General features: G+C 39.6%; 1 pseudogene; it reads right to left on the reverse strand.

The window, feature by feature from the left end:
• Nucleotides 1–13,296: 13,296 nt before the first annotated feature.
• Nucleotides 13,297–23,507, reverse strand: LOC122747946 (annotated as a pseudogene).
• Nucleotides 23,508–23,799: the final 292 nt, after the last annotated feature.

Genomic DNA, 23,799 nt, shown 5'->3' on the forward strand with positions numbered 1-23,799 from the left:
GAGCATTTTCCATCATGAGTCTCTTGGAATTGTCTTAGATCATTGTATTTCTGAGAAGAGCTAAGTCTATTACATCTGATCATCACAAAATGTTGCTGTTACTGTGTACAATGTTCTCCTGATTCTGCTTACTTTACTCAGCATCAGTTCATGTAAGTCTTTCCAGGTTTTTCTCAAATCTACCTGCTCATTATTTCTTACAGCGCAACAGTATTCTGTTAGATTCATATACCACAACTTGATCAGCCATTCCTTTATTGATGGGCATCCCCTCGATTTCCAATTCTTTGCCACCACAAAAAAAACAGCTATGAATATTTTTGTGCATGTGAGTCCTTTCCCCTTTTTTATGATCTCTTTGAGATAATAGACCTAGTAGTGGTATTGCTGGGTCAGGGTATACACAGTTTTATATCTCTTTGGTCATAGTTACAAATTGTTCTCCAGAATTATTGGATCAATTCACAACTCTGCCGACAATGCATTAGTGTTCCAATTTCCCCATATCTTCCTCAATATTTATCATTTTCCCATTTTGTCATATTAGTCAATGTGTTAGGTATGAGGTAGTACCTCAGAGTAATTTTAATTTGCATTTCTCTAATCAATAGTGATTGAGAACATTTTTATATGTCTTTATATAGCTTTAATTTCATCTGAAAACTGCCTATTTATACCCTTTGACCTTTTCTCAATTGGGAATGACTTTTATTTCTTATACATTTGATTCAGTTCCTTATATAGGAAATAGGACCTTTATCAGAAACACTTGTAAAAATTGTTTACCAGCTTTCTTCTTTCCTTCTAATCTTGGTTGCAATTGGTTTGGTTTGTGCAAAACCTTTTAATATGATGTAATCAAAATTATCCATTTTGATTTCACAATGTTCTCTCTATCTCATCTTTGGTCATAAATTCTTCTTGGGTGCAATTCTGAGTAAATACCTTTTCAGCTGTGAATCTGGATGGAGCTATTGTGAGACAGTATTTCATGGAAAATAGGAATATATTCCACATTCTCTCTACATAATGAAAGTGAGATTCCCATAGAGATCAACCAAAAATATCCATGGAAAGGTCTTTGAATCCTACATTTGGTTTTCCACAGGAGACTGCCTAATTGTAATAAACAGGAGAAAGAGAGATCCTGGACAGAAGCTGTAATGTTAGCCAATTTAGGATTGTCAGTTTTTCCATTTTAAACCCTCTTTTGCATGGAGCTAAGGTTGGGTGAACAAATGTGGAACAAAAAAAATGCCTTTAGGAAGAGACCTGAAAATATAATGACAACTCAGGAATGGACTGTTCTATATCATCTCCATAGGCATGACCCAAACTACATTAAATTATATGAGTTAGCAATGATGGTCTCCTTTTTAAGAGCCTTATTTGCACATCCATAAATTTTGAAAAATAGCCTTGAGTTCAGTTGTGGAATCTGGCAAGCCACCAAATGTATAAGACGATTTGAGACCTGGCATATGCATTTTTTAAATGTAATAGACAAAATAAGTTGGGATGACTCATTGCACATGCATTGCAGACATTCAACTTTCCCTTCAAGTTTAAACTATGATAATTATAAGCAAGAACAAATTACATAAAATCCTAACTCCTCGGTTTGACATTCAAGGCTCTCCACAATCTGGCCCCCCCTTTCTAAATTTGGCTTCTATTCTCCCCCTGAACAAAGCTTCAACTCCAACCGAGGTGGGTGTCACCAGATTTGCTTGCTTTGGTACTATAATATTGGACAACTGGTACCTTAGAACTGTTTGAATGGGAAACTGGTGTTTCTTTCCCATATAGCTTACTAATATGGATCACATACCTAAATAAATCTGAGAAGCGAAGGATACATTTCTCTTTGTTTTGTTTTATTTGTTTGTCTTGGTTTTTTTGTTTGTTTTTTTTTTTGTGGGGGGCAATGAGGATAAGTGACTTGCTCAGGCATGTCTTCTGTTCAATGGGGTCAGGTCCTCTTAATTTAATTCCATGGACCTCCGAGTGGTCCTATGGAGCAGATTAAGAAGGCAACTTTAGGGACAAACCCTACCTTAGAGTTATAATTGACTTCTCACTGGCAGAGGTACCAAACCTATTTCTTCCTTTTCAATTCTGCTTTTCTAAGTTCTAGCCTTATTTCAAGACTATCTTTTCTAGGAAGCCTTCTCCACTAGGTCCTGGCCTGTGTGTTCTCTCCACATTCTGAAGGAGAAGTTCTCTCCTTCATATTTTGTACTTGTGGTTTGGCATCACCACTTGTTTTATTTACCTGTACTGCCTCTTCACCTACTGGATTGCTTCATCCAGGTTAGTGTGGATATTGAATCCCCTGAAATGGTCTCATGTGTTCAGATTTGCACCAGAGTTGCATTTATTTAAGTATGATCACTGATTCTAGCCCAGTGGAAATATACAGTGTGAATTCAAATAATCCTATTCCTTCATGAAATTCATTCTTCTCATTAAAGGGCAAAAACCATGTCTTATACTTCTTTGAATCCCCAACACTGGGCAGGCAGTATTATGTAATGGAAAGAATACTAGATTTTGGAGTCAAAAGACATTGAGTAAATTGCTCTCTTCCTTCTGAAAGAGAGTGATTTACTTAAGTTCATGTGGTAAAAATTATTTGTGGTAAAGATTAATATTCCTCTTTTTAGCTAACTCATTTGGGAGGGGCCACACCTGGCCCACCCCGAGGTTACATATGTTACTGAGCTCAGAAAGGCAGCTTTTGAAGGACCTCCCCTTTTGGGGAAGAAGAGATTGAACACTCCCTGAAGGGAATTAGGCTGCTTCCAGAAGGCTAGGCATCTTCCAGAACTCTGCCCTTTCCTTCTTGGCCCTTGCGCTGGCGTTCGTGCTCTGTCTCAGGCAACCGATGTTCTGGAGAGGAACTGCAGACTGTCCCAGGGGTTGGTGAGTTAATTATGGAAAATCCTAAATTCCTTTGAACTAGCTTAATTGGGAATGGTCCTGGACAGCGAATAGTTTAAGCTTAGAGTTAAGAATATACATCTGTATTTCTATATTCCTATTTCCTTATCTTTGATTTTTATTAGTTTCACCTTTGTTGTTTAATTAATTCCCAAGTATAAAATCTGATCCTTTTGTGAACTAAAGCGTAGAGCTCCTTTCTTATTGGCCTGGGAGAAATATCTAAAAAGGGCAGTTCAGAGGGGAGGGTTAAACCTAAAAGGTCCCTCATATTTCTGGGACCCCAATATTAAGGCAAATCACCCAAATAATGCTCTGTATATCAAATTTTGGCCCTCACAGTCACTTGACCAAATAAGGATTCAAATCTAGGTCTTTTGACTCTAAATCCAGTATTCTTTCAATTACATCATGCCCTTTAGTGAGAATAACAAATTTTACAAAGGGATGGAATTATTTGAATTCATACTGCATATTTCCACTGGGCTAGAACCAGTAACCATACTTACATCTGCAAAATGATGAATTAGGGGCGGCTAGGTGGTGCAGTGGATAAAGCACCAGCCCTGGAGTCAGGAGTACCTGAGTTCAATCTGGCCTCAGACACTTAACACTTACTAGCTGTGTGACCCTGGGCAAAGTCACTTAACCCCATTTGCCTCACTAAAATTAAAAAAAAAAATGAATGAATTAGACTAGAAGATTTCTAAGGTCCCTTTCAATTCGCAATGGTACGTGTCTACATAATAGATAGGAAGGAAGGAATATAAATTTATAAATCACTATTATGTATCAATGCTTTACAGATATCTCATTTGATCCTCACAACAACCCTGGAAGGTATATGCTATTATTATCCCCATATTTACAGTTGAAGAAACTGAAGTAAACAGATTAACTGACTTGGCCAGGATCACATAGTAAGGATTGAAGTCCCTATTTAAACTCAGATTTTCCTGACTTCAGATCTAGCATTCTATCATCGCACCACCTAGCAGCTATAATCTCTTCTCCAGGGGGGACTGCATTTCTCAGTGCCTCAGTTTCTTCATATGTAAAATGAAAGGTTGGTTTAGATAACATCTAACAGTCTCCCAGGGCAGCTAGATGGTACATTGGAGAGATTGCAGGGACTGGAGTCAGAAGACTCATCTTTCTGAGTTCAAATCTGTCCTGAGACACTAGCTGTGTAACCCTCGGCAAATCACATAGCCCTATTTGCCTCAGTTTCCTCATCTGTAAAATGAGCTGAAGAAGGAAATGGTGAGGCACTCCAATATCTTTGCCAAGAAGACCCCAAATAGGGTCACAAAGAGTCAGATATGACTGAAAAACAACAGAGCAACAAAAGTTCACAAGTCTAAAGTCCAATAATCTTTTATTGCCTCAGTTTCTTCATCCAAAAAATCAGGCTTACCCACCCTGCCAACCTCCCAGACTATTTGTGAGGATCAATTAATCCAATGAATGTTAAAATATTCTGTTGGGCTGTGATGTATAAAAAGTTTAAGAGGGGCAGCTAGGTGGCACAGTGGAGTCAGGAGTACCTGAGTTCAAATCCGGCCTCAGACACTTAACTAGCTGTGTGACCCTGGGCAAGTCACTTAACCCCAATTGCCTCACTAAAAAAAAAGTTTAAGAGACATAGTTTCAGGGTGATTAATCATTTTATTAATTATGCTAACAGATAATAAAAAGTACCAAAAATCCTTCACGGCACCATTTATATGCCATTGGAACAATAGTGTTCTGAGGGTGGCAATCACCCTGATTAGTTAACAATTAATTAGAATAATGAATAATATAATGAAAGTGAATTATTCTAATGAGGGTCTGGGGGCTGTGACTTGGATCACTCTTTCTCAGAGACCACCCCCAGCCTCAGGCAATCTAGACAAAGGATCTACCCCCACACACACAATGGAATATAATGGGTCAGAATTAACCTTAGATTGAATTCTTTTCTAGTTGGGTGGGGCAATAACTCCACCTAGATAAGATGGTCTAGGTGGGGTAGATTTGGGGGAAAGATCAGGGATTTCCCCAATAATTTGTCATTTAATAATCATTTCTCTCAGAACTCTAAAGTACTATGCACATGGTGAGGGATTATTATTATTATTATTATTATTAGCAAGATTTTCCAAGTACTTTGCAGAACAGAATCATGAAGTTGGACCTCTGAAAGGTAATAACTTAGGAAATGTATCTATTTGTTTATTAACTAATTTCCACATGGTCCAAAATGCAGGTGACTGACCAGTGACAAATCCCAGGAAAGCGCTAGCAGATATTTCATGCTAATATATCATGAAGCAGCATTCAAAAAAAAATTTTTTAATGTCCAGAAGCCAGCTCTTCCTTAGAAGGACAAGTGCTTTGGGATATAAGAATCTCTGGCACTGAGGATCATTTGCCAACTTGATGTTTCTAGTATTTAGCCAATGAATTACTGTCCGCATAGAACCATGACCACAGAAACTTTTCCCTTGCTTTTGATTGCCATTTCCAAGAGATGAAATATACACTGGCTTACCTTGATATCCCCCTGGGCTTTGTGGAAGGATGGTCTTGCTTGGAGGATTGTTACTCCTGTTTGAATATCTAAAAAATATGAATAATTATGATTATTACTCTGCCACTTTCTCCTTTTGTGATCCTGGATAAATGACTTTGGCTTTCTGGAGTTCACTTTTGTCATCTACAAAATGAGGAGTCAATCTCAAAGGTTCCTTCCAGCTCTGACAGCTGATGATATTTTAATTATCTTGATTATTATTATTTATATATGCCTGATCCAGATTATTGTTTAAAAAGTTCTTGACCATTTTTTTTTTTGTCATAGCGTACTTTGGCAATCTAGGGGAGCCTATTGACCCCTTCTCAGAAAAATATTTTTTAAGTGTAAAAAAATAAAATATATTAGATTACAAAGGAAATTGATTAAGTTGAAATGAAGCTATCAGAATTTTTTTTTTAATTCTTAGACTCCTGATTAAGAACCCCTGACTTAGATAAATAAGCCAGACCTTTAATGATTTTGACCCTGGCTACCTCTGGAAAATATTGGGGCCCCCTCAAAAGCTGATTGAAGTTGTCTAGTGAACAATTAATGTCTGAGAGGTGAATTTCAGCTGGGAGAAGGGTGCTTACTAATGGCTCCTTCCTTCCCCATCCGCAGCAATCAGGATGAGAGAGACCCAAGGCTGGTTATGTGGGGGAGGAGTTTAGAGGGCTGCCCCCTTTGACTCTACTGCATTCTGATTGGCTAGTGTTTGGAGCCAGTGTCTTGGCATGCAGATTGTAATTGAGAAAGAAGGGAGGGGGCATCCAGGTTGAAATAAAAGGGCTCTCAAGTCCACGCTTGCGGCCATTCCATTAGGGAGCTGCCCATAAGAGTTAGAAGGTATAAAGACCTTTGATACTTCTCCAACACTGAGTCCCAGCAATTTTTAAATGGGGTTTCTCACACTACCCAAAAGGAGAGAGGAAACAGAGCAATTTCATCCATTTGTGTAGTTAAGGATCTAATAACACTGTACCATAGAATACAATACTTTTTGTCAGTTTTTTCATTCTTATCAACTAGATTGCAAAAGGAAAGTTTTATCTAGAATAATAATAGCTAACATTTATAAAGCACTTACTATGTGCTAGACACTGTTCTAAGCATTTCACACCTTAGAAGGTAGGTGTTATTATTAGCCCCATTTTACAGATGAGGAAACTGAAGCAAACAGAGATTAAGAGATTTGCCCAGGGTCACATTGATGGTAAGTGTCTGAGACTGGATTTGAATTCAAGTCTTCCTGACTCCAGGCCAGGCACTTTCTCTACTGCCCCACTCAGTGCTAGTACTTTAAAAAAAAAATGCTTCTCCACATGGTACCTTAGATACAATTCAATTTTTCAAGGACATAAGAATATGGAGGCAGCTAGGGGCACATTCAGTGCACACAGGGTGAAACTTGGAATCTACAACACCTGAGTTCTAATCCTGCCTTGGATATTTAATAGCTGTTTCACCTTGGGCCAGTCATTGAATCTCTCTGTGCTTCAGTTTGCTCATCTGTACAATAGTATCTACCTTACAGAGTGTTGTCAGGATTAAATTGAGTTAACATATAAAAAACACTTTGAAAACTTTAAATTTATATGTTTATGTAATGCTATTAATATGTGGGAGAATGGGGTTTGTGACCATTGAGGAGGTGCAATCTCTCCATGGCTTGGTAGATGTCTCTTTAAAAGACATTTTGGCAGAAAATTCATCACTCTGTGGCTGATCTGGAGATGAATAGCTAGGTTGGTGCTAGGATGAAAAAATTGATAGTCCTTCACTAGGCGTGTAATTAAGACATCTCTAGCTTGTGAGGACCTGGCAGAACTTGTACTTTGCTGACATTGTCTTTCAAAACCCAGGGTCACCTCCACACCCAGGAAGGCATCAGAAATGGAGTTAGAGAAGATACCTTGGACATGTAGTATCACTTAATAAATGTTCGTTGAATGAATGAATGGATGGATGGATGGAAAGATGAATGAGTGAATGAATCAGATTCTCAGTTCCTTTTGGGAAAGAACTGTGACTGATACTTGACCCCTCTAGCTTCCTAGCAATGTGACTTGCCCATAGTAGTTGCTCAGTAAATACATGCTAATTGATCAATTGATTGTTCACATGCAATAGTTAGTATTTCAAGAGATGCATTGTGAAAACATTATCTATAGTCACCATATTCTTCTTACTTGGCTTTTGTTAACAGGCAATGGTCCCTAATAGAAGAATGAATGGGTACAAAAGTTCAGGCAATTTTTATTAGAGCTGTAAACAGTACTTCAAGAGAGCTTTCATGGGATGTTTACAGGGCTAACAGTCACATGCTGTCCCAAATGCATTCAGAACTCTGACCTGCAGGCTAGATGAGTTCTACACTGGTAGTAGTAATGATTTCTGGGATTACTGAGCCCCAGGGATTAATGACTTGTGTGAGAATTACCAGGAGGCTGATGCTGACTGGTGGATTATGAAATCCATGTGTGCATGCATGTTCCCCAGCCATGGATCAGGTGACATTCAGGCTCCCCCAGCCTATGGCCAAAAGCCGAGCACCTCCTTTAAAAATGGAAATTGAAAAATGTGTCTTGTGCCTTACCAGCATGTCCCACCTACACTTCCAATCACAGTTTTCCCTGGAAAGTTGTTTTATGGGTTTGGATTTAAGTGGTCCCAACTTAAACTCATTCAAAGAAACTTTACCCAAATAAACTCCCAATTTGACAAGGTTTTTTGTTATTCTTCACTGGGCCAACTTATCAACTGGAGCTTTCACTGTAGGGAAAAAAGAAAGATAACTGGATTAAAAATACACAAAAAATTATATAGGCACAGCATATATGTGTGTGAATATATTGTAGGACAGAAGGATTAGCCTGCACTCAGCCTGTGGCATAGCACTTCTGAGTGCTGCCCAAAACAGATTAAAGTATATTTAGAAATATTTCACAAAGTAAATAAAAATGCAATTGGTAATATTACATTTTTTTAAAACTAAGTGGTTGTGCTGCCCTAGGGTTCCTTCTGTATGGATTGGTAGCCCCTATGTCTATTTGAGTTTGACACAACTGGCGTAGTATATTATGATTGAATCATTGTTTATGTGGTGGAGTGTAGGTGAACGTGTGTGCCCAGAGAGGTTCAACGACAGGCCAAAAGGGATGCCTAACATTTCTTGTCTATTAAAACACAAGAATCTCCTTTTCCATACTTGTAGATGTGAAGAATTCAATTTACTAAGTTAATCAAGAAATATACAGACACAAAAAATAAAAGGCACCTACATCATGTGAGTATTTTGAGGTCTCCTTAGTTGACACTAAACATTGAGTATTATCCTCCTCCTCAGGCTAATTGTTCAACATTATCCTACTGTTGACAATAAACTCTTGTTCTCTCTCTCTCATCTCTCTCTCTCTCTCTCCTCTCTCTCTCTCTCTCTCTCTCTCTCTCTCACACACACACACACACACACACACACACACACTTTTTCTCTGTTTCCGTTTTTATGTCTCTGTCTCTCTCATACACACACACAAGCACCTGTGTGGGCACACACACATGTATTTTCCCTCAATAGCCATTGGTGTTCTTTAAAAAATGCCTACTTAAAAAAAAATGCCTACTGATGGTAAGAAGGGAAAAGGTTACAAATGAGTATGAATGGCTCAAAGCCAGCAATCGAACTCCATTCCTCGACAAACAGATCAGGATACTGATCTACTCAAGAAACTGAGGCTCAAGGAAGTCAGGAACCGGCCTGGGGCACCCACCTAGCAGTGCCAAGTGAGGACTCCAACACAGGTCTCTGGCTTCCAGGTGCAATTCTCCTCTCATCACCATCTAGGACAGTAAGGAATGACTTCCTCTTAGGAGTGGCTTCCTACCAACTCACTGTTATTCTTCTCATCTACAGGGATCTTTCCTTAATTATACCTCTTATTGAAATTAAATTCTTTGGGAGCCTTGAGAACGCTGCAGTACAGGGTGACAATGGGAAGGCTGGTTTGTTTGTCTCTCCACCCACAGCCCCTCTGGTTATGGCTCTGTCAGTTCGTTACATTTTTGGCTTTTGCCCATGAATCCTTTTTAAAAAGAGCACTGTGCCCACTTCCTGTTTTCACAAGAGACCAAATCATCTGCTGGGATGAGTCTCTAAACCCTCGGGGCTTTCTTTAAAATTCTTCTCATTCAGCTGAAAAGAGAACAAATTTACTCTGGGCCATCCCGGTAGGAAAGGAAAAAGAGGAAGCAACCATGTCATTGTGCCCTCACCTGCCCTTTCTGAGTTTCTTACTTCTCATTTGATGAATACCACCCCCACCCACCCCACCCCCACTCCACCCCCCACACATGCATATATCTGTAGTCTTTGAAACCTAGGAACCATCACTTCAGAGCTCTGCCAATGTAGTCAGCGCTGTTTACTCTCCCTGTGTTTACTCATCCTGGTCCCCATGCCTGGTATGCCCCACCTTCTTTTCCCAATTCGCTTCTTGACATCTTATCCATCTTTTAATGTCTAGGGAAGAGGTCTCCAAGCTTTTTCAGTTCATGGAGCCCTTAGTGTCTCAGTAATTTTTACATGGCAAAAGAAATCCTTCATCGTTCCATTTATTAAGTGTTAGGTTCAAACAACTCAAGAATTATATCCTTTTTAGCTATTTGAAAAATGATGGTTTGTTCCATTCTTAAATAACCTCAATTATTTACTAATAAGTGTTGTACTTATTGGGTACTATATAAATTCTCAAACCTTAGAATCAAATTGGACACCTCCATCTTCAGTTCCTATTCCCCACTGATTTTCTCAATGTACTTGATATTTATCGCTGCAAAGGCCAAAAACAAACCAACCCCCCCACTTTTGTAAAGATATGCTATCAAAAACAAGGACTGAGAAGTTACTGTCATCGCCAAAAGTACAAGTAGACAATTAAAACATCTCAGACATACAATAACTGTCATCAAAAGGAATGTAGCAAAATCTAATGTTGAAATTATGAATTACCTTGAGCTTAATAGTTCTCAGTGTCTGACAGATATTGAGTTTTTTGTTTCCTTTAAAATTTTACAATATTCATAGCATCCCCTGTGAGTTCACTGTTGATTTCTAGGGCACTAGCACATAGTTTGAGGATAATGATAAGTGACACTTCTCCCATGAATCTTTCCCTGAGCCTCTCTATCCTCTATTGGCATTTTAGGTGTCCTCTTATGTTGTTATCATTTGGTTGAGTCTGACTCTTCAGGACCACAGCATGCCAATACTGTAAATGGGGTTTTCTTGGCAAAGATAATGGAATGTTTTGCCATTTCCTTCTCCAGTGGGTTAAAGCAAACAGAAGTTAAGTGACTTGCTCAGGGTCACACAGCTAGTAAGTATCTGAGGCTGAATTTGAACTCAGATCTTCCTAACTCTAGACCCAGCACTCTAACCACTCCCCTACCTAGTGCTTCTTATGTCTTCGATCAAATTCTCATCAGTATTATAGTTGTTTGCACACTTTGTTTACCCTGCTAGGGAAAACATTAATCGTTGTTGCTTTATCGGAATTCCTATCACTTAAACATTGCACACACGATAAGGATCTATGATTTAGTCAGTGGTAGGGATTGGGAACTTCCTCCACCAATACAGATTTCAACTCATCTATGATGCATTACACGTGGGAAGTTACACAGGTACACAGAGTAAGTGACTTTCTTAGTATCACATTTGACAAGTGTCAGAGAAAAAATTTGACCCTAGATCTTTCTGACTCCAAGGCCAGCAATGCATTTACCAGGCTACATTGCTTCTATGGGGGGAGGCAGGGGAGGGAGGGAGGGGAGGAAGGAAGGAAGGAAGGAAGGAACGGAAGGAAGGAAGGAAGGAAGGAAGGAAGGAAGGAAGGAAGGAAGGAAGGAAGGAAGGAAGGAAGGAAGGAAGGAAGGAAGGAAGGAAGGAAGGAAGGAAGGAAGGAAGGAAGGAAGGAAGGGAAAAAGATTGTTGAATGTATGCTCTCTAGATCATACTCCCTACTACTCTGATATCAGTGAAAAGCTAGCTTACCATTGAATCTGAGCATTTAGAGCTGAGAGGTTTGTTGGAGACCATTTATCCATTGCAAATAGGATCATAAGATCATAGTTTCTCAGGCTGGAAAGGACATCAGAGGTCATCTAGTCCAACCACCTCATTTTGCAGTAACGTAGTTAATGTCCAGACAGCAATTTTTCTCCATTTAGTGAACCAGATGTTCCTTGATTAAGACACTTTTGTGTTGTTTTAAGCCTCCTTATTATGGCAATTAATTTGCATTGCTTAAACTTCTGGACAAAATTAATGCCAATGTCAATTCTCTTGTCTATTTCCCACATAAAATTTTCATTTACTTAAAAAAATAATTTAAGGGTAAATGGCATATAGCATATTTTTCATTCTTTATTTTTGCTTTTCACAAATTATTTTTACAAATAGCAACAACCACAATAATAAATAACTGCACTGGAACTGGAGCATTACCACATATAAAATTGTCCATGATACCTTGTATGTAACACTTACCCATAAAAACTTAAGATCATGATTTTAATAGATGTCACCAGGGATATGCTGGCAAATGTTTAACAACCAGTTCTCTTTAAACAAAATGTACACAAGACACACTTTAAAAGTTTATTCTGCATTATTAATATCTTATTCATCACTTTCTTAATCATCAAAATAATAAATCAAGTTCTTATTTGTAGCTTTTGCCAATTTCCTAGGTGAAAATTTAGCAATGTTCCCTCCTCAAAGTTGCTTCTAAGTGGCTCCAACATAACCTTGGTTATTACCATATCAAATATCCATAATCATCTCCAGCTTGAAAGAATGAAAAACTTTTAAAATATAGAGACCTTGAATTAGAAGGACCAATGTTTAAGAAAACCTTGAAGGACCAAGTTCCAGCAACTGACACAGTGAATATATATATTTTTTAATTTACAAGGCAAAGAAAATAGAAGCAGTAGATGAAAACTTTTATTTCCAAGTAACATTCTTTTTATTTCAAAGTCAACTGACACACCGGCTCCATCTCCATTATCTTAATCACTCTTCTAGTGTTGTCCCAAAGATGTATTCAGTGAGCCACCATAAGCCTACATCTCAATATTTTTGCTTACTTATAAAAACCAGTCATTTTCTCCACCTTCACAATAATCTACAAAACATTAACACCAAATAATAATCGCTAAGGGTAGCAATTTCTTTCAGGATCACTTCTATCCTGAATTCCATCAGACAAAATGAGAATAAAATAATACTGCTGCTGCTGATGTTGATAACAATAATAATAAATTGGCATTTACATAGCACCTTGAAGTTTGTAAAGTGCTTTTTCAAGTATTATCTCATTTTTAGCCTCCCAACAACCCTGAAAGGTAAGTACTGCAGATATTATTATCCCTGTTTTACAGATGGGGAAACCGAGGCTCAGAGAGTTTAAGTGACTTGACCATGGTCACCTACTTAGTGAGTGTTGGAGCAGGAGCATAAGCATGTATATGGGATCGTTTGGGGTATATTTTTAGCTTGAGAGCAAAGTATAAACTTTTTTTTTTAATGTTCCCTGACCATTACACTTTTATTTCCTTGATCCACTGGCGTTTTTGTACACCACCATCACAGAATGATGAGAAATAAAACTGCTTGGACCCTCGGGCGCCCAGTGTCAATCTTAGCCCCCTTCCCATACCCAGGAATAAATAGAATTGTCCATAGAAATATGACCTCTCGATCCAGAAGAAAGGTCACCCTCCCAAGGCCTTCAGAGAAGCACCGTCCAAGTATCACACACCGGGCAGCTTAGGAAAAGAGTGGTGTTTTTCTTCTGTTCCACTGGCAATGGAAAACTCGTGTCTGTGGGCACAGCACTCACTGTGCCTGTTCACACTATCTCTAAGAGGGTTATGAAGGTCTGTTCTGTCAGCTCTGGAGCCTGAGAGAAGAGACGGAGGCCACACTAACACAATACCACACATCTCACCACAGTCAGGTTGAACCTCGTGCACACGGGGCAGATGAGACCATCTGTCTGCCCTTCCAGCAGGGCCCGGGAGACACTCGCTGTCAAATTGCAGGCTTCTTTCATACTCCTCAATGAAGGCTTGTTCTTGACTCATCAGCTCCTGCTGGATTTCCTCCAAGACTGCGAGTTCCTCGGGGTCCTCCACCTGTGCCTCTGGGCCACCAGGCTCGCATGTGTGACCTGTAAGGTGAGCCACTCTTCCTCCATCACCTCCTGGGCCATGAGGCCGACATGAGCTTCTCCCACTTGTTGATACTTGTCCAGGAGCCGGCCAGGCTACTTTACATTCCCTGAATACATCGCTACCCATATGTCTCCTTCCACAGTGGGCCCCCAGGATGCCTGAGAAGCGCACGTTGTCCCTGCCTTGCCTCTGCCTCTGCCAGGATGCGAGCCCGTGAGGCGTCGCAGCTCCATGCATACTGGCCAAAGTATGAACTTTTAAGGGAACTTCAACTCTTCCATAACTTTGACAAACCAAGGCCTCCCAAAATACTTCTCCTACCCTAAGTGATATATACAAGGTCTTCCAAAAGTCTTAGTGCGGCTTTAATCTATAAAAGCTTATGACTGCACTAAGACTTTCAGAACAACTTGGGTATATGAAAGGCAGCACAACAGTGTTTTAGAAAAGGCAGTTTTGTATTAGAATCATAAAACATCAGATCTGGTAAACAGGCAGGTTCAGCAGGAGCAGTACTGGGTTTGGAGTCAAATGACTCCGGTTTCAAAGCAAGACACTATCTGTGTGACCTTGGACAAGTCATTTTCCCCTTCTCTGAACTTGATGTCCATCATTTGTAAAATGAAAAGTGATTGGACTACATGGCCTGGAGATACTTTCCTCCTCCTAATTCCTCAATCTTCAGTGATTTGCCTGAATTCATTCAGAAAGTTAGAGGCAGAGTCAGGTTAAGAACGCACTATGGTCTCTTAGTCCACCAAACTGCCCCTCTCCCTGTGTCTCCCATCTGTTCCTCTCTATGGGAACCTGATACCCAGGCTAACTGCCTGATACATGTGTGTATGTTTAACAAACTTGTTTCCCCCCTTCAGCCCTTCCAATATTTGTTTTGCTATGTTTGCCATGAAAGTCAAGTTTATTTAACAAACTTTCCACCCCATGTATTCCAGTGGGTATTTGTTCTGCGGTAATTTTCTTCTGAAGTACTGTTTATATTCTGGTCCATCAGAACTGTACCTTGGTGACTGGGAGCTGCCTTCAGCCCACAGGCTTATGGCCCCAGGGCAGGGGGAGGGCCACACATTTCCTCAGTGGGGTCACATAGCCTATATTTTAGGACTCCAGTCTTGTCAAAACAACCTCGATTCATAGAATGTCAGCATTGGAAGGGACTTTGGAGCCAAGAAGCTGGCCCAGAAAAGTTAATTAACTTGTCCAAGGTTATATAGCATTGTACATGTTTTACCTGCAAATGGAAGATTTAGGAAATGGGATTGGGGTTAGTTGATATGAACTCTGTCTTCAAATATTTTAAGAACCCAATAGTTAATATATATTGTTTACACACTCACATACACATATGTGTGTATGTGTATGTGTGTGTGTGCATGTGTATGCCTCAATTCTGTTTAACCCTAAAGGCCAGAACTAGTATCAATGAGTAGAAGTTATGAGAGTAAGTAGATTCCATTTCAATATAAGCAATAACATTATAGCAATCAGTGCTATCTGAAGGGAAAAAATGGAATGGGCTTTCTTGGACAACAGTAAGCTCTGCATCATGATTAAGTATTGAAATCTTTTCTTAATATAAAGCTCTGACCATGTCATTCCCCTACTTAATGAACTCTGGTGGCTTTTTATTCCCTCTAGGATAAAATTTAAACCTTTACTTGGTTTATAATATAATTCTTGGTTCCAACCTATCTTTTCAGCCTGATTACACATTATTCTCCTCCCACTCTGCTGTACAGACAAACTGGACTTTTCCCTATCCCTCATGGCTGCCAGGTGGTACAGTAGATAGAGCACTGGCCCAGAGTCAGGAGGACTCATCATCATGGGTTCAAATTTGACCTCAGATACTTACTATCTGTGTGACCCTGGGCAAGTCACTTAAGCCTGTTTGCTTCAGTTTCCCCATCTGTAAAATGGGCTAAAGAAGGAAAGCACAAACCATTCCAGTATCTTTGCCAAGAAAGCCCCAAATGGGATCACAAAGAGTCAGACGTGACTAAAAAGTGACTGAACAACTTCCCCTCATATATAGAATTCCACCTCCCATCTCCATGTTGCTGTCCTGAAAATACACTTCTTCCTTACTTCTACCTTATCAAATGTCTTTCTTTAAAGACATACTCAATTCTCACTTTCTACATGAAATCTTTCCTGATTTCTTTTGCCTCTCTTGTGCTCATATTTAGTTACTTTGAATTTCTTCGGCATATATTTACTCTGTATCTACTGATATTTGTACATGTTGTCTTGCCCAATAGAATGCAACTCCTTCAGGGCAGACATTTCATTTTTTTTGTCTTTGTATTCCTAGCATGTGTGTGGCACAGTACTTGGTACATAACAGTTGCTTAATACATTGCTTATTGTTGGGAAACAATTATTACAGTGTGTTTTCTGATAAAGGACTCATTTTTCAAATATATAGAGAACTGAGTCAAATTTACAAGAATAAAAGTCATTCCCCAATTGATAAAATTGTCAAAGGATATGAACAGGTCATTTTCAGATGAAGAAATCAAAGCTATCTTTAGTCATATAAAAATGCTCTAAATCACTACTGATTAGAGAAATCTAAATTAAAATAACTCAGAGGTACCAACCCACACCTATGAGATTAGCTAATATGACAGAAAAGGAAAATGATAAATGTTGGAGAACATGTGAGAGAATTTCAACACTTGTGCTTTGTTGTTGGAGTTGTGAACTGAGAGCATTCTAGAGAGCAATTTGGAACTATACCTAAAGGACAATCAAACTGCACATGCCCTTTGATCCAGCAATACCACTACTGTATCCCAAAGAAGTTTTTAAAAAGTGAAAAGGACCTACATGTACAAAAATATTTATAGCAGCTCTTTTTGTGGTAGCAAAGATTTCGAAATTGAGGGAATGCCCATCAATTGGAGAATGCCTGAACAAGTTGTGGTATATGATTGTGATGGAATATTACTGTTCTATAAGAAATGATGAGCAGATAGATTTCAGAAAACCTGGAAAGACTTACATGAACTGATGCAGAGTAAAGTGAGCAGAACCAAGAGAACATTATACATAATAACAGTGACATTGTGTGATGATCAAGCTATGATTGATTTAGCTCTTCTCAACATTGCAATGATCCAAGACAATTCTAAAGACTCATGATGGAAAATGCTATCCACATCCAGAGAAAGAACTATGGAGTCTTAATGTAAGATCTCAGCTACTATTTTTCCCTTTCTTTGGTCTTTTTTTTCCTTTTGTTCTGTTTCTTTTTCACAACATGACTAATGTGGAAATATGTTTAATATGACTGTACACATATAACCTACTTCAGATTGTTTGCTGTTTTGGAGAGGGGGAAGAAGAGGGAGAGAGCAAGAAAAATTTGGAACTCAAAATCTTATAAAAATGAATGTTGAGGGGGCAGCTAGGTGGCACAGTGGACAAAACACTGGCCCTGGATCAGGAGGACCTGAGTTTAAATCCAGTCTCAGACACTTGACACTTACTAGCTGTGTGACCCTGGGCAAGTCCCTTAACCCTCATTGCCCTGCCAAAAAAAAGAAGAAAAAAAAGAAAAATGAATGTTGAAAACTATCATTACATGTAATTGGGAAAAATAAAATACTATTTACATTTTTAAAATACATTTCTTATTGACTGAAGCAAATTTTCTTCCCACCCCATGCCCTCCATATTCTGCAATAAAATGATTTCTTGCTGTTCCTCAAAGAAGTCACACCATCTCTCTACTGGCATTTCCCCTGGCTATCTCCTCTCCACCCCCCATGCCTGAAATGCTCTCCCTTCTCATCTCTATCTCCTGCCTTCCTTGGCTTCCTTCTAGTCTCAAGTAAAATCCCACTTTCTTCAGGGAGCCTTTTCTTTTTCTACCTGCCCCCCCCAATGCCCCACAGCTAGCACCTTCCTTCTGAGATTACTTCCTGTCTATATTTTGTCTATTATAATCTCATCTGTAAATAGTTGTTTGAATGTTGTCTCCTCCATTAAAGTATGAGCTCCTTGAGAGCAGGGCTGTCTTTTGCCTGTTCTTTGGCCCCAGGACTTAGCATTGACCCTGGCAATATTTAGAACTTAAGAAATGCTTGTTGACTTGACTGACTCTCAGACTCTGTCAACTAGAGCTACCCATCAAATAGTTTTCATCAAAGTCACCCCCCTTGTAGCATTTTATAACCTGATAGAGGATGTTACAATAAATTAGGACAGGGAAATTTTTCTTTACAACAATTAAATCTTAATCAGTCCAATCTCAACTAATGTTGGTCTTCTACCAAACCAGTTTCTCTGAACTCAAAGGTCTCAACTCTGAGAGAAAAAAAATGCTAAATTATAAGAAAACACATTTATAAAAAGCAATATAATTAGGATTAAAATGTCAATAAATTCTAGAAGATATCTTGGGCCAAGTTCACATTCTCCTCAATTTTCTATCCCTTCTACACCTATGATTAACATGAAAGACAATAGAAATACAAGGTAAGAATTCACATCCAAAATTCGGCCCAGAGGCCCTGCAACAATCCTAATAATCAAACAAATCTCAGAATGTTGATTCTGCAAGGGACTTTAGGGATTAGCTCTTCCTTTTTCAGCAAAGGAAACAGATTCATAAAGGAAGAGTGGTTTGCCTGAGGTCAAACAGCGAGTTTGTAGGGGAAATAGGCTTAGAATAATCTCTCAAAGTTGGGGGTGGGTTGGGGGTGAGGGTATAATATGGTTTAGTGGAAAAAGACAAAATCTGGAGTACAAGGAAACCCAGAAACTTGAATCATAATTCCACCCGGTCCAAATTATCCCCTTGGACAAGTGACCTTACGTCTCTAAATCCCAGTGTCCTCATCTGTAAAATGGAGATAGTAGCAGACAAAGGGCCTTCCTCTCAGGATTGTTCTGTCAAATGAGATAATGCCTAAAAGATGCTTTGTAAAGTATGAAGGGACAGAAACTGGCCCTGCAATTTCTTCACTGAGATAAGGAAAAGCCCTTTACCAATGTAGTTTGGCATCTTCTCTGCAACTTATAGCATTATGGAGAGTTGCCCGGAATACTAATAGGTAAAATGATTTGCCCAGTGTCAAACAGAATCCTGAACCCAGGTCTTCTTGGATGTGAATTGGCTCTTTATCCTCTTAAAATATAAAGCATTATATAAATGTGAGCTCTCTTTAAATTATCCCTTTCTTTAATTCACCAAGTTATTACATACCTATCATGTGCCTCCTACTGTGCTAGATGCTTGTTGTTGTTGTTGTTGTTGTTTGTCCTTCATTCTCAAAGAGGAACATGGCAACAGGAGTTGATGCCATGACTTGTACTGAATTGGATTTTAAGTGAGGGAGGGGCTGTGCAAGGTCACCAACCTCACTTTCTCCTCCACAGCCATCTGGGTCCAGTGGCAAGATATATATCAGGATGACTGGAGATGGCACTAGATGTTTTTAAGGCACTAGGCTCCTAAGAAAGGAATATCCCTCAGGAAGCTCACATTCACATAGTAGCTTGCTGTCTTCACTGATGGAGAAAACATCCACATCAGTGGGATCACTGAATTGTTGAAGTCAATCAGCAACTGGCATTTATTACGTACCTACTATATGCAGGCACTACTGCTAAGTCCCCTGCTTTCAAGGAGTTACAGTTTAATGGGGAAAACAACATGCCAAAAAAAACCCAACCTATGTAAATATAAGACATATACAGGATAACTCAGGAGTACTCTCAGAGGAAAGGCACAAAGATTAAGAATTGAAGTATACACACTGTATTTTTCTACTTTGTAAAAAAAAAATGACTTAAAAGTTTATATTTTTGAATAATGTCTCTATTTTCCACCCCCAATTACCATGCAAAGGACAATTTTAACACTTTTAAAAAATGTTTTGCGTTCCAAATTATCTCCCTCCCCTTCCTCAACTCCTCCCTCCAAGAAGGTAAGCAATTTGATATAGATTACCACATATGCAACATGCCCAAACATGTTTCCATAGTAGTCAGATTGTGAAGGAAGATACAAAACCAAAGGGGGAAAAATATAAAAAATAAAGAAAGTGAAAAATGACATGCTTTGATCAGCATTCAGACTCTATCAATTCTTTCTCTGGAGATGGATAGCATTTTTCATCCTGAGTCCTTTCAAATTGCCTTGGATCACTGTATTGCTGAGATTAGCTAAATCATTCACAGTTGATCATCATACAGTATGGCTATTATTCTGTGCAATGCTCTCCTGATCACTTCACTCTGCATCAGTTCCTGTAAATCTTTCCAGATTTTTCTGAAATCCACTTGCTCATCATTTCTTATAACATGATAGTATTCCATTTCAATCATATACAACAGCTTGTTTAGCTATTCCTCAATTGATAGGCATTCCCTCAATTTCCAATTCTTAGCCACCACAAAAAGTGCTGCTATAAATATTAAAGATCCTTTTCCCTTTGTGGGATTTGCTTTGGGATACAGACTCAGTAGCAGTATTGCTGGATTAGAGCGTATGAACAGTTTGATAGCCCCTTTGCGTATAGTTCCAAATTGCTCTCCAGCATGGTTGGATCAGTTCACAAAATGTCATGGTTTTGAATAATATATTCTGCCATCCTCCAGGAGGTGACTTTATTTATAACTTGAATAACAAATCATATTGATTCCATCATAAGCATACAACATTTTGATGGATTATTAATGATCCATTTGGAAACAATGCAGACCTAATTAGCCTCCTTTTCTCCTTCACCCACTCTGCTACATCAGTAAAATCCATTCTCTGAGAAGGAAAACACAACAACAAAAATCACCCTGTACCTTCTGATTCTGAATCTAATGCTTTTCCCCTGATACTACCAAGAGAGCCAGGACTCAGCCAATGACTTTGCTACCCCTCACCCTTGTAACATGGACCAGCCCCCTCTCCTCTTTGAGTCTCAGGGTTTGGGGTTTTGATGTTTTTTAAACATATTGAGTAGACTTTTTAAAAGCCCTCTGGAGGAAAGTAGAAGAGAGGCTACCCTCATTCTCCTCTTGACCTTGAAGGTACGTCTATTTGCCCCTTCCCTTCCATATAGCTGGGAGAGGAAAATGTATCCAAGACCTAGGAGTTCATGGTGGGGAGAAGGCCATAGTTGATGAGTCTGGGTGACTGATGCCCTAGCAGATGCTGTCACTACAACCCCAGGCAAGCTGAGACAAATACTAAGAACTTCGATGGCTGTGAAAGAGGTGAATCCTGGCAATGGGCTGAACCAACAGGTCAAGACCATGCATTGCAGGGGAGACTAAACCAGAGAGAGACTGAAACTTGTCTAGGACCCACTTTGGAGTGGTTCCAGTTCCCAGGGTTCCTCCCCATCCTGTTTTCTCCAATTGTTTGCAGAATCTTGTCGAATTCTTAACCTTATTAGACTTTTCCCCCAGTTACCTGCTGGAAGAAGATGTGGGGGGAGGGGATTCAATTGGATGAAACCGTTTCTTTGCAGTTGACAGTGGGGTTTGTTTTGTTTTGTTATGTTATGCTGCAGCTTTTTTATAGTTATCTTACTGTGCCTCAATAAATAAAGCATCTTGCTACGAACATTGATTGTCTAAATCATGCAAATGAAGTTGGTCAATGAGAAGAGCTTTCCCAAATGTGAGGTCTCAAGACCTAGAGATGACGAAATTTCTTGTCCTTATAATTTTTGAAGGATATTCTACATAATATATGATAATAAAGAGAATCATTTATACTATAATATTTATATTTGATAGCATAATAATTATTATTGAGAAAGCACTTTTGAAAACTTCAAAGCTCTCTACATATACTACCTCATATTATTGTTCTTATTATACCATACTCCTGGATCTATACTGAACTTGGGCCTAGGCATGCCTGGGCCATGGGAGTGGGGGAAGAGTCTAAGGACAATGGGGTCAAACTCAAATAGGAAATGGGGACCATTAAACCACACATAAGGATCACTGCCGGGCTGCATTTTGACTTAGAAACCCATATACTATATTGCAGTATATTACAATATTTTTATTTACTTTGTTAAATTATTCCAATTATATTTTAATCTAGTTCTGGCTTCCTCAGAAGTGTTGTGAGCCCCATGCAGCCTAGCCAGCAGAGTGTTTGACCATCTCTGGTCTAAAAATCTATGGTCTGATCTCCCTCTGGCAAATGATGGAGATATAGACATTTCCCTTCTCCTACTCCCAGATATACCTGGTTAATCTACTTCTCCAGTTGGTTTCTTGTAGGCATTTGAAACACTGGCCCATATTTTAAGATCAGAAGATAGACAGGGTGGTTTTCTAACTCCAGAGCCTGTGAGGACAGAAACCACAGCATTTCCTAATTAGGACAGAAGCTGTTTGGGTCTCTTAGGAATTCCCAAGAGGGAATTGCACTGGGCCCCACATTAAGAGTCAGGAAAAGATCACGATAGCAAAATCTGGCTGTGGACATAGTTACTCTACAGGTCTTAGGCTTTAAAATACCAAATCATTCAGTTTGTTCAGAAAGTTTGGGTTCGATTTGAAAATCCCTTGTAGTTTAGAATACCTATAGAAACTTGCCTCCCTCCCCCTCCCTGAGTCCCAACAATAATTAGAGAGAAAAGATAAGGGCCTAGGCCTAGAGTCCTCCTCTTTACCTTTTCTGAGTTGCAAATGGGAAGAGGGAGACTAGGAGCCCCTCGGTTTTCAGCCAGCTGGGGATAAAGTGAAGATTCAGTGACATAAGTAGCCAGAACAGAGAGACTTTCATGGAGAAAAGGTTCTTGGGTAGCTCCTACTGACACATTAGACCTTCAGGGCTTCTCATTCCGGTTTCCTCCTTGAATTGTTCTGATGTCTTGGGCAAACTGCCTGACTCCCTTTTCTTCATCATGGCATAATTGGTACTTGTGTTCTGAGCTGTGAGCTACTCCTGTGAATGACTATAGAAGAGTCGCTTTCTGCATCATCAAACATTTATAGGGTATCTGCTGAGGGTATGGTGTTCTTCTGGGCATGAAGGAGTAGGTTCCATTGTCACATCCAAGATGGGTGGGTGGGTGGGTGGGGCTGTAGGTGATACTAATAATTGCCTAGGTAACTTACATTTTTGCAGTTCCTTAACTTTCTTCAAATTTACCTCTCCTGCCCTAACTTCTCAGCTGACCTCCAATCTCAAATCTACAACTGCCTTTCAGATATCTCCCATTTGTCCAGTTAGAAATCTTAAACTCAACATGACCAACGCTAGATGCGTTACCTTTGTTCCTAACCCTTTTCCCCTCTTAACTCTCCTCTTATTGTAGAGGGCAGCACCCGGCTTCCCAAGTTCTCAGGCTCACAATCTAGGCGTCACCGTCTACTCCTTCTATTTCTCATCCCACCCTCCCCCTTGCCAAAGCCCGCTGATTTTACCTTTGCAGCATGTCTTGAATACATTCCCCTTCTTTCCTCTGATACTGTGACCACTCTGGTACAGGCTTCATCACCTCACATCTGGACCACTGGAATAAACTTGCTGATGCCTCTGCCTTCCTCGAGTCTTTCTCCATTCCAGTCCATCCTCTTTCCAGCCACTGAAATGATTTCTAAAGCACAGCTCTGACCATATCACCCCCTCCCCACCCCCGAAATGTACTCCAGTGATTCCCTATTGCCTTCAGGCTCAGATACAAAATGCTCTGCTTGCTGTTCAAAGCCTTTTGTAACCTAGCCCCCACTCACCTTTGCAGTCTTCTTGCATCTTACTCTCCAATCCACTCATTCTTGCCTACTTTGCTGTTCCATGCAGAAGACACTCCATCTCTTGGCTATGTGCATCTTTTCTGGCTATCCCCATGCCTGGAATGCTTTCTCTCCTCATCTCCAACTAAGTGGCTTCAAGTCCCAGTTAAAATCCCACTTTCTACAAGAAACCTTTCCCAGTCCCCCTTAATACTAATGACTTCTCTCTGAAATTGCCTCCCATTTATCCTGCATATAACTTCTTGTACATAGTTGTTTCGCTTGTCATCTCCCCAATTAAATTATGAGCTCCTTGAGCATAGAATTGTCTT

The sequence above is a fragment of the Dromiciops gliroides genome, chromosome 3 (assembly GCF_019393635.1).
Source record: "Dromiciops gliroides isolate mDroGli1 chromosome 3, mDroGli1.pri, whole genome shotgun sequence".
Taxonomy (NCBI): Eukaryota; Metazoa; Chordata; class Mammalia; order Microbiotheria; family Microbiotheriidae; genus Dromiciops; species Dromiciops gliroides.